The sequence below is a fragment of the Balaenoptera acutorostrata genome, chromosome 2, assembly GCF_949987535.1.
Source record: "Balaenoptera acutorostrata chromosome 2, mBalAcu1.1, whole genome shotgun sequence".
Classification (NCBI taxonomy): domain Eukaryota; kingdom Metazoa; phylum Chordata; class Mammalia; order Artiodactyla; family Balaenopteridae; genus Balaenoptera; species Balaenoptera acutorostrata.
This window is the reverse complement of record NC_080065.1, coordinates 141584616-141595537: the sequence shown is the minus strand read 5'-3', so window position 1 is coordinate 141595537 and position 10922 is coordinate 141584616. Positions and strand designations below refer to the sequence as shown.

The following is a 10922-nucleotide window of genomic DNA, read 5'->3' as shown; positions in this document are numbered from 1 at the left end:
ATTTCAGATTATTTTCCATTATAGGTTATTACAAGATAATGAATCTAGTTTCCTGTGCTGTTCAGTAAATCCTTTTTGTTTATCTATTTTATATATACTAGTGTGTATCTGTTAATCCGATACTCCTAATTTATCCCCTCACTTTCCCCTTTGGTAACCCTAAATTTGTTTTCTATGATGACTTCGTTCTTACTGAAGGTGGTGACTTGTTTTCCTAAACTTTCAAGGGTAGAGACTCTAGGTTTGCTTTGTCTACTTAGAATGTTCCACTGCTTAGTATGGTGTGCTCGATAAATATTTGGTGAAATAATGTTTGTTGAGGGAGAAGAACCTGACTTTCACTTCTGCATCTGCCCCGAGTGACTTCTAAGGGTCCTCTTCTCTATTCCTCTCTTTGGTCCTCAGTTTATTCACATGTAAATCAAGGGGTTTGGCTCCAGGTAGTTAAAGGTCCCTTCATGTATAAACAGTCTCAAAGTCCATACGACTTTTCAGGCCTAGAGTCCAACCTCAAATTAAGACCTGTATTGAATCTTTTGAAAACATCCTATATCAAAAATAATAAAAATACCTAGGAATAAAACTGCCTAAGGAGGTGAAAGACCTGTACTTGGAAAACTACTGAAGATGACACAGATGGAAAGTTATACTGTGTTCTTGGACTGGAAGAATTAATATTGTTAAAATGATCATACTACCCAATGCAATCTACAGATTCAATACAATCCCTACCAAAATACCAATGGCATCTTTCAAAGAACTAGAAACAATTTAAAAATTTATATGGAAATATGAAAGACCCCAAATTGCCAAAACAGTCTTGAGAAAGAAGAATAGAGGTGGAGGAATCACACTCCCTGACTTCAGACTATGCTACAAAGCTACAGTAATCAAAACACTATGGTACTGGCTCAAAAATAGACACATAGATCAATGGAAGAGAAGAGAGAGCCCAGAAATAAATCCACACATTTATGGTCAATTAATCTATGACAAAGGAGGTAAGAATATACAATGGTGAAAAGACAGTCTTCAATAAGTGGTGCTGGGAAAACTGGACAGCTACGTGTCAAAGAATGAAATTAGAACATTCTTTAACACCACATACAAAAATAAACTCAAAATGGGTTAAAGACCTCAATGTAAGACCAGAAACCATAAAGCTCCCAGAGGAACACATGGGCAGAACACTATTTGACATAAAGCGTAGCAATATTTTCTTGCATCTGCTCCTAAGGCAACAGAAATAAAAGCAAAAATAAACAAATGGGAGCTAATTAAACTTAAAAGCTTTTGCACAGCAAAGGAAACCATTACAAAACAAAAAGACAACATAGTGAATGGGAGAAAATATTTGCAAATGATATGACCAATAAGGGGTTAATATCCAAAATATATAAACTCATACAACTCAACATCAAAAAAACAAACAACCATATTAAAAAATGGGCAGAAGACCTGAAGAGACATTTTTCCAAAGAGGACATGCAGTTGGCCAATAGGCACATGAAAAGATGTTCAACATTGCTTATCATCAGGGAAATGCAAGTCAAAACCACAATGAGGTATCACCTCACACCTGTCAGAATGGCTATCATCAAAAAGAACAACAACAAAAAATGTTGGTGAGGATGTGGAGAAAAGAGAACCCTCATACACTGTTGGTGGGAATGTAAATTGGTGCAGCCTCTGTGGAAAACAGTTTGGAGGTTTCTAAAAAACTAAAAATAGAACTACCATATGACCCAGCAATTCCACTCCTTAGTATAAATCTGAAAAAAAAAAAACAAAAACAATAATTCAAAAAGATACATGCACCGCCATATTCATAGCAACATTATTTACAGTTGCCAAGATATGGAAGCAACCTAAGTGTCCATCAGCAGATGAATGGATAAAGAAGATATGGGGTGTGTGTGTATACGTGTATATATATATATATATATATATATATATATACATATATACATATATATATATATATGTATATATGTATATATATATATACACACACACAATGGAATACTACTCAGACATAAAAAATAATAAAATTTTGCCATTTGCAACAACATGGATGGACTTGGAGGGTATTATCCTAAGTGAAATAGGCCAGACAGAGAAAGACAAATACTGTATGATATCACTTATATATGGAATCTAAAAAATAAAACAGACTAGTCAATATAACCAAAAAGGAAACAGACTCACAAATATAGAGAACAAACTAGTAGTTACCAGTGGAGACAGGGAAAGGGAGAGGGGCAATATAGGGGCAGGAGATTAAGAGGTATAAACTATTAGGTATAAAATAAGCTACATGGATATATTGTACAACACAGGGAATGTAGCCAATATTTTATAAGGACTCTAAATGGATTATAACCTTTAAAAATTGTGAATCACTGCATTGTACACCTGTAACTTATATAATATTGTACATCAAATATACTTCAATAAAAAATAAAAGCAGCCTAGCAGAGAACAAATACTGTTCCAGCTCACTAAGATCTCCCGGTAATCTATTTAGTAAGTGGATCAAATCCAGCAAAAAGACTGACAGACTGGAGAAGCTTGACTTTTAAAGATACTTCCCAACATTCTTATGTAAAGGTGTGGCAAAGAGATAAGGAATAGAATTCCATCTTATCCATAAAGAGAAAAGAGAAGGAATCAGTGACAGACCACCAGAGGAGCTGGAAAACTACCTCTTAACTCACTGGTAAGTAAATCCTCTGGAAACTTATGCTGAAGAGAAAACTGGAACTTTGCTGCTTTAACTTTCTCATTATTATATGGGGTCTTAGGACAATGATGACTGAGCCAATAGAAATTGGGGTAATGCATATAAAATAGATTTGGGTTTCTTGGGAGATAGGTTCTCATTTAAATGGAATCATGGACTTACACATCAGAATTGTTTAAGCTTTTCCTGGGCAACATCATTGAGGGGAGCAGAGGGGAAAAAGAAACCTCAGCAGAATGAATTGGTACCTTTGGAGGAAGGCATACTTATTGAGGCTCTCTTGAAAGCTGTGTGGGGAATTCCCTGGCGGTCTAGTGGTTAGGACTCCGAGCTTCCACTGCAGGGGGCATGGAGTCGATCCCTTGTCAGGGAACTAAGATCCTGCATGCCACGTGGCAGGGCCAAAAAAAAAAAAAAGAAGAAAAAGAAAGCTGTGTGACTTCAGTGTCAATGCATCCATTTGCTGAGCCTCTCATCTGTTAGATGGGTGTTATACAATATCGTGGAAATGGGAGTGTGTCTAGAGCATAGCTATATTAGCAGTTTTGTTCATTGACGTCTGTGATTTGTATATTTAAAATATGTGTAAAGTGTGAAGGAGGAGCCTAGTATTGGCTTCTGACTTTTGCAGATTTGGTAGTATTCTTGTATGTGTTAGAAACTTGATCTTGCAAAGATTAGCAAGTACAAAAGTTTGACTTGGTTGGAGTTTTGTGAGGCTTGGCATAGAAGGGTGTGGCCAGTTTGGGGAGGTGGGCAGCTTTTAGAGTTTGGAATTTGGCCTTGGGAAACCATTGAATGCTTTAAGGTGGGGAAGATAATTGATTGGATTATTTAGACACTGGAGAAGGTTTAAAAAATAGCTATCCTCAGATGTGGGTCCTCCCCCATAGCCGGCAGCTGCAGGTAGCTGGAGAGCATGGGCTTCTTGGGCTGGTCTTGCTTTTATGACCCCTACATCCAGTGGCATCTCAGTGCTTCCAAGTGGTCATGCTTGAGTCCCTAGTCCGATGTGCTATCCCTGGTCGTGTGAAAGCAGAATTCCCTAATTGGACTATGAATTCTGTCCCTCTATTGCTCCACACATTTTACCTCTCCCAAATCAATACTTCTTCCACTGAGTCATCTCCAGATAATACAAATATGCTGTTAGTTTTATCATCTTAAGAAAACTTTCTCTTGACCCTACTTCCAAACTTCCCCTTCCTTATTATTATTATTATTTTCTTTTGGATGCAAAACTCCTTGAAAGAGTTCCCTGTCTTCAATTTTTAATTCTCTTTTGACTTTCACATTCCATTAAACCTTTTTCCTGAGATGTAACATACATAGGGAAGGTGAACAATCATTCAGCTACTCTTCACCGAAACTGCTTTTATCAAGGTCATTAATGATTTCCATGTTGCTCTGTCCTATAGGCAAATCTCATCCCTTGCCTTTGCAGCATTTGATTCATGATCATTGCCTCTTTGTTAATGCATTTGTTTTACTTGACTGCACAAGGATCCCATTTACTTTTTACCTTTCCTCCTGCTTCCTTGGTTTGCTTCTGTGTGTGTGTTGGTGCCTCTTCCACCTCCACCTTTTACAGAAGGCCCCAGGACCTAGTCCCTAAGCCGAGGGCATTCCCTGAGCATCAACTCTGGTTCATGGCTTTAAAATCCCATTTCTGTGCCGATGACTCTCAAATGTGTACCTTGAGCCCAGACCCCTCTCCTGAACTCTTAACAGTGTCCACTTGGATGTCTAAGGAAGCTTAAACTGAACATGTCCAAAATCCACAACGTTTCCTTCCAAACTGTGTTACACACAGCTTCCCTTGTCTCAACTGGTGGCACCTCCGGTCTTTCCAGTTGCTCAGGCCAAAATCGCTTGCAGTCATCTTTAGGCTGCTACTCCACACCCTGCAGGAAATCCTGCTGTTTTGAAACATCCAGAGCCTGAGCTGCTCTCCCCTCCTCTCTCCTGAAATACTACAGTAGCCTCCTGACAGGTTCTCATGCTTCTCAGCCTAGCAGCCCCAGCATTCCTTCTCAAAGGTGAGCCTGACCCCATCACTCCTCTGTGCCTGCACCGGGGCTCCTTTTCCTGTGGAGTAAGCAGCTGGAAATTCATGTTTGCTGCCTGAGCCTATGCCTCAGCTGGGAGGTATCCTTCGAAGGGTCACAAAATTGACTCTATAGAGAGTAGCGATTGATGGAGGTTGAACAGCTCAAATTAAAAAACAAAAAAATCCATTGTGCTGTTTGGGAGCCTTTAGGACATAGTGGGGGCTCTCGTGGGAGATGGGCTTGTCAGAAAATCCAATCCTATGGAATTGTACAGTTATTTCACATCTCAGAGCCTTGGTTCTGTGTCCCTATCTTGGCTCTTGCTCATCATTTCCTCCACTTAAAACACCCTCTGCCCCTTCCCCATCCTCCAGCTGTGAAGCTCACATGTCACTTTTTAAAGAGATTTCCTCCCATTCCTCCCTCTCACCCCCTCAGTCAATGAACGGTCTCTCCCCGTGCCTTTGTGCTTCCATAATTTATTCAGTCGATACCTATTGGGTCCCTAAAAAGTTTTCAGGGATAGAGCAGAGAATGAAAGGTGGAGGCCTGCCTTGAAGGGGTTTATGGTCTAGTGTTGAGTGCTGTCCAGCACAGTAGCCATGTTTGGCTATTTAAACTTAAAGGTAAATCAAGTTAAATGGAAAAAAAATTAATTCCTTAGTTGTACTGGCCACATTACAAGTGCTTGCACGACACCCATATAGAATAACTCCAGCATCACAGACAGTTCTATTGGATATCACTGTACAAGAGGAAAGAGAGATGGATCTCACACGCACACACACACACATACATACATACACACATGTACACAATATATATCACAGGAAACAAGGTAATAAATGTAGAGAACTGAGACAGACAGTGACTGGTTGGCTACTTTAGATAGAGGGACCAGGGGGGTGTCTGAGAAAGTGACACTTAAGCAGGGATCAGAATGAAGGGAAGAAATCCGAAAATGATGGGGTGAAGGAAGGGGATCTAGGCAGAAGCACTGGTAGGGAAAAGGTCCTAAAGTAAGGATACATTTGAAGGAAACCCATATGGCTGGAGCCCTGTGGGCAGGGAGGGAGTGGTAGAAGAAATCTGAGAGGTTGGCAGGGGCCAGATCACTGGGGCCTTGTAAATCTGGGTAAGGAGTTAGATTTTTTTTTTTCTTGAAAGAAACATAGGAGGGTTGTAAGTTGAGGAGTGACACAGTCTGATGATATATTTATCATTTACATCATTCTTCTCAATTTTGTTAGTTGCTTACTTACCTGTGTCTCTGCCTGATTGCACAATTCTGGATTTTTTTCATCTTTGGTGTGTTGAATCATGCCCTGTTAGCCTCAGTATATTAATAAGTGTGGTAGAATTGAATTAAATTAGAAAATTTTTATCACTGATCTACTGGGGTTTGGCCAAGTCTGAGAGTGTAACAAAAGCAGCCATAAAATGTTTTGTCTCCCAAATAAATAAGGCATGGCCTATTTGTGCATGAGGCATTTCAGAATTTTTCCCCCTGCCCTTTGGTGGTGATTGAAGTGGGGTCAGTAGTGTCCCCTCCAAGTGTATAAAGGCAGAGAACAAGATGAAAGCAGGTATCCAGAAATATGCTTATTCCTTGGGAGAACGCCTCTTGTTACCTAGTTGAATTCAAGTGCATGGCATCGTAAAGCTAGGAAGGCTATTAAAGACATATGGTCATACCTCTTGGTTTTATGGAAGAGGTGATTTTCAGCAAATAGTTCAGGGGACAGCCTGTGTGAAGGCCCAGCGACAGGAGGGGGCTTGTGTTCAAGTAGGTGGAGGAAGGTCTAAGGCAGGGGCCTCCTCCAACCAAGGCCTTCTTCAGAGACTGAAGCACCCCCAGGCAGGGCTGGTGCAGGGGCAAGCTGGAGAGGGCACACTCTAAGATGAAAGTGTGGTACAGGCCACGTGTTGCCATCTCATTTTATTTCACAAAAAACAAAAAGCTGAGTTCTCATGTGAGCTCTCTGGATTTTTAAATTTTGGCTATTAATTAAGAAATAAAATTTTAAACACTGTGCACAAAATACTTCTGCAGGCCAGATATAGTCTTTGGGCCTCCAGTTTACAGCATCAGGCTTTAGGCCTCTTCCGAGTTCAGAGGCTGCTAGAGAGCAGGGTTTACATTTCTGGGCAGTACAGGACCCATGACCACAGGATGCCAAGGCCATCATCAGCTTCTCCAGGAAGCCTGTCACGAGCTGCAAGAAGCCTAGAAACGGAGCACCAGTGCCTCCCTGAGAGGAAATTAATGAATCTTTAGACCAGAAGGAGAGTTAATGAAACACTAGCCAGGCTTATACTTGTTTGTATGGTTTAATGATTAAGAGCAAAAGTCAGAAGACCTCATCTGGAATCTAGGCTCATTTAACCTCTGGAAGCCTCAGCTTGCTCTTCCATGAATGGGGTTAATAACAGCACCTGCCTAAGGGGTTCTGTGAGGATTAAATTCATGTGAGCGCTTGACACAGAGGCTGCTACACAGTAAATTCTCCAAAAACCTAAGCTAGTATCAATGCATATTTAAGTTTAGTTTTTTAAGTTCTCCCACAGCCCTTTTGCTCATAATGAAAAGTCTCTGAGGGAGATAGAGCAAGTATTTTTAGTGCTATTTTCCAAAGGAAGAAATCAAGGCTTGGAGGAACTCCATAACTCACAGGGATACCCAGCTTTGTAAGTGGCAGAGCTGGGATCTGAACCCAAGTCTAGTCCAGACTCTGCTTCCTGAAACAGTCTCCTGATATCACTCAGTAAGATGTGGTCTGCGACATTGCATCCTGTAGCATGAATGGTGAGGTATAATGATTTGCATTTTTGCTTAATTCTTGTGTCATCTAAAGAATGTTGCTCCCCACCTGGCTCTACAATAATTGAGTCAGTAGCCACTACAGTCGCTGACCTTCAACACACCCTGAAAGGAGTTCGGGGCAGAGATCAGGAATGAGGCACTCTGTGCTCTGTGGAGACTGGCAGAACAGGCCTTCAGATAGGTATCTTTAAGAGAAAATTTTATGAATCCAAATTCTTTTTCATCTTTCGACCTTAGAAAAGCACTAAAATCATTAACTGAGATAGCTATTCCTTGTGACTAGCAACCTTCTACCGAGACGTGTGCTTGACTGCACGGCTCCAAAATCACAAACATGCCGACCTCCCCTCCCCCCCAACGCCACCTCTTTGGAGCAGTTCCTCAGAGCTCTCTGAGAGGCTTGTCTCCTGGTCCTCATTAAGTCACCAAATAAAACAGAAACTCAGACAGGCACATTGTGCATTTTTATTTCAGTTGACAGTTTTGAGGACCATGAAGGGATGCAGAGCAGACTTCTCTCCTTTGCCTGAACTTAGGATCCGGAGCCCTTGGTACCAGCAGGCCCCATTGCCCTGTGTCTGTCTGCCTCCCCAGCGTCTCCAGATGAATTTGAGTAGGCCTTTCTGGTTCTCAGACCTCCTGATAATCGGTTGATGATCCTGAGTTTTATTTGGTGGTGTATAATAAGTACCTGCCCCTAACTGTCCCCACCCCCACCCAGTTGAAAGATATTGGAGGACTTTGGTTGAAAGAGACTGGAGCAGTCTGTACTGGGTGATTAGGTGGGAAGCTGGCCTAAGGTCTTTCCTAAAGTAGGGGCTTCAGAATGTCAGCCTACATCTTTAAGGAATTCTGACTCTAAGGGAACAAGTCCTTCTAGCAGAAGCTTGCATTTCTCTCCCTGTGCCTTGAGATGTAAATGTTCTACCAGGGCTCTCAGGATCTATTATCTTATCTAGACCATCTCCAATTCCTGAAACTGAGAAAGAAGGGGGAAAGCCTTTTTTAAAATTCCAGCAAGTAAACAACTTATTCCAACTGTTATTTTAAAACTAGTGAGTTTTATATTGTAATAACTGATTTGTGACTAAGTTTTTAAGATGAAGCTACATGTCTGTGTGTGCCTTATAGATATGATAGGTCTCTACCTCTGGAGAGTATTACCAAAATTAATTTGTAAATGAGCTCTATTTAATTGACTTAAAGGAAATTAAGTGCTTATATAAATTCTCAGAAATATAAAATAAACTAGCCCAGCTGAATTTTAGGTTCATGTGAACTGGGAAATATTCAGTATTAAATTAATATTTGGTATAAAATTTAGAGCTTGTTGGTTTAATTAATATAGACATGTCTTTAGAGCCATCAACATACATATAATACTTTTATTGTACCTAGATTTACTAGAATAAGTTCTTATATCTGTCAGCAAGAAAAATAACTTGGTATGATGTAAATTTTTATAAGTCTATTAAATGTAAATGAGATAAGAACTTTTAGGTAAACTCTTTAGAAATAATTATGTTTTAGGAATGTCTACTTGAAAATAGTCTCTCTAGATATTTGGTAACTTGAAACTTTAGAATTTTGCTAAATTAAGTTAAGTGATGGAAATTTATTAAATATCGATGTCCTCAAATAAAATAAGGTAACTGGAACATTAATTACTGAATATAGGCATCATTTTGCAGAGAAATTAAAGATATTTAGGACTATTAATAAACACATTTGGCGCCACATACATTTGGAGACATTTTCTTTAAGAAATCACATGTTTTTTAGAAATTATAAGTAGTATTTAAAGTTTGCCAATCTATAGAATGCTAATGTAAAAGACAGTTCATAATTGCTTGATTCTTAGTTTTCACTAGAAATTAAGGTGGTTTTTTTTTTTTTTAAGTTTAATTTTATTTATTTATTTATTTATTTATGACTGTGTTGGGTCTTCGTTTCTGTGCGAGGGCTTTCTCTAGTTGTGGCAAGTGGGGGCCACTCTTCATCGCGGTGCGCAGGCCTCTCATTATCGCGGCCTCTCTTGTTGCGGAGCACAGGCTCCAGACGCGCAGGCTCAGTAATTGTGGCTCACGGGCGTAGTTGCTCCGTGGCATGTGGGATCCTCCCAGACCAGGGCTCGAACCCGTGTCCCCTGCATTGGCAGGCAGATTCTCAACCACTGCGCCACCAGGGAAGCCCAGAAATTAAGGTTTTTAAAAGTTGAGAATTCTAATTAATATATGTAATTAGACTACTAAGTTAACATGGAAAACATCTTTGTATGCAAGAAAAAAGAAGGTATAAGAAATAGAAATGCATTTTGTTAAGGAAAAAGAAAATAATTTTGTCCTAATGCTAGTTATTTCTAAATGGGAAAGAAGAGACAAATTAATATGGGTACAGAAAATTTTAGAAGGTTTGAGAGAAAAAATAGAAACTTTAGAGGCAAATTTTTTGTGTGGTCAGAACTAAGATTAGAATAAATTTAATTGAGCAAATGAATTTCAGTATTAAAGGTAAAATGGTACAAAACCTGAATTTGTATTTTTCTGTATTAAGAGGGAAGTGTTTTCTTAGAATATTGATCTGCTTTTTATAACAGATTGTAAATTTTCTTTATGTTTTAAGTAATTTGTTATAACTTTCTGTATTTGCCTTTGAAATCTTTTATTGTCTCTTGGTTAAGTGAATAAGTATTGTTTCACAGTGACCTGTGATGCCAAGTGTTTTAAAGTCTTTTGATATTTTTGGCAAACTTCCCAAAGATCACATTCTAATTGAAGTTTATTTGACCTCTAGCTAACTTTGAGGTTTTCCAAAAGGCCCTGGAATACCTCAAGGGAATTGTTTTCTCTTCTTAACAAAGAGAGAAATATTAAACTAATTAGGCTTATTTGGTATGTTAAATTACATGGGAAGCATTTCAAATGAATTGTGATAAACATTCTTAGGCTATACTTTAGGGGGAAAATGTTATTAATATAGATATTCCAGAAATTATTGGAATTCCTCAAAACCTGGTATGTCTTAGTAAAATGTTATCAGTCATAACTCTGATTATTATCTTAAAATGTTATGAAACAAGTTTCTTTGCCAATTGCATCACAATCAGATCTTTTTTTTTTAACTTTTTATTTTATATCGGAGTATAGCCAATTAACAATGTTGTGGTAGTTCCAGGTGCACAGCAAAGCAACTCAACCATACATATACATGTATCCATTCTCCCCCAAACTCCCCTCCAGGCTGCCACATAACATTGAACAGAGTTCCTTGTGCTATACAGTAGGTCCTTGTTGGTTATCCTTTT

At 39.1% G+C, this 10922-nt stretch overlaps 1 protein-coding gene across 1 annotated transcript in view; it reads left to right on the top strand.

Moving 5' to 3' along the window:
* HAVCR1 (hepatitis A virus cellular receptor 1) overlaps positions 1-10922 on the top strand; it is a 44587-nt gene that overhangs the window by 3760 nt on the left and 29905 nt on the right. The gene's annotated exons all lie outside the window — the stretch shown is intronic.